This window comes from Arachis stenosperma, chromosome 10 (genome assembly GCF_014773155.1).
Source record: "Arachis stenosperma cultivar V10309 chromosome 10, arast.V10309.gnm1.PFL2, whole genome shotgun sequence".
Classification (NCBI taxonomy): Eukaryota; Viridiplantae; Streptophyta; class Magnoliopsida; order Fabales; family Fabaceae; genus Arachis; species Arachis stenosperma.
Window position 1 is genome coordinate 80,807,038 of NC_080386.1, and position 881 is coordinate 80,807,918.

The window sequence follows — 881 nt, forward strand, 5'->3', positions numbered from 1 at the left end:
ACCTCTTCCATTGAAGGGTTCTCAGGATCATAGGCTTCTTCCTCAGATGAAGCTTCCTTAGTACTGCTTGGTGCATTTTGCATTCCAGACAGACTTTGAGAAATCAAATTGACTTGTTGAGTCAATATCTTGTTCTGAGCCAATATGGCATTCAGAGTGTCAATCTCAAGAACTCCTTTCTTCTGACTAGTCCCATTGTTCACAGGATTTCTTTCAGAAGTGTACATGAATTGGTTATTTGCAACCATTTCAATCAATTCTTGAGCTTCTGCAGGCGTCTTCTTCAGATGAAGAGATCCCCCAGCAGAGCTATCCAAAGACATCTTGGATAGTTCAGAGAGACCATCATAGAAAATACCTATGATGCTCCATTCAGAAAGCATGTCTGAAGGACATCTTCTGATTAACTGTTTGTATCTTTCCCAAGCTTCATAGAGGGATTCTCCATCCTTCTGTCTGAAGGTTTGGACTTCCACTCTAAGCTTACTCCATCTTTGTGGTGGAAAGAACTTTGCCAAGAAGGCATTGACTAGCTTTTCCCAAGAGTCCAGGCTTTCTTTAGGTTGAGAATCCAACCATATTCTAGCTCTGTCTCTTACAGCAAAAGGGAATAGCATCAGTCTATAGACCTCAGGGTTAACCCCATTAGTCTTGACTGTGTCACAGATTTGCAAGAATTCAGCTAAGAACTGATGAGGATCTTCCATTGGATGTCCATGGAACTTGCAATTCTGTTGCATTAGAGAAACTAATTGAGGCTTGAGCTCAAAGTTGTTTGCTCCAATGGCAGGGATAGAGATGCTTCTCCCATAGAAATCAGGAGTAGGTGCAGTAAAGTCACCCAGCACCTTCCTTGCATTGTTTGCATTATTGTTGTTTTC

At 41.7% G+C, this 881-nt stretch overlaps 1 non-coding gene across 1 annotated transcript; it reads left to right on the forward strand.

Moving 5' to 3' along the window:
- The first annotated feature begins 377 nt into the window (after window positions 1–377).
- LOC130959164 (small nucleolar RNA R71) lies at window positions 378–485 on the forward strand. The gene has a single exon (XR_009078259.1). It is a non-coding gene; the product is annotated as a small nucleolar RNA R71 (small nucleolar RNA).
- The last annotated feature ends 396 nt before the right edge of the window (window positions 486–881 follow it).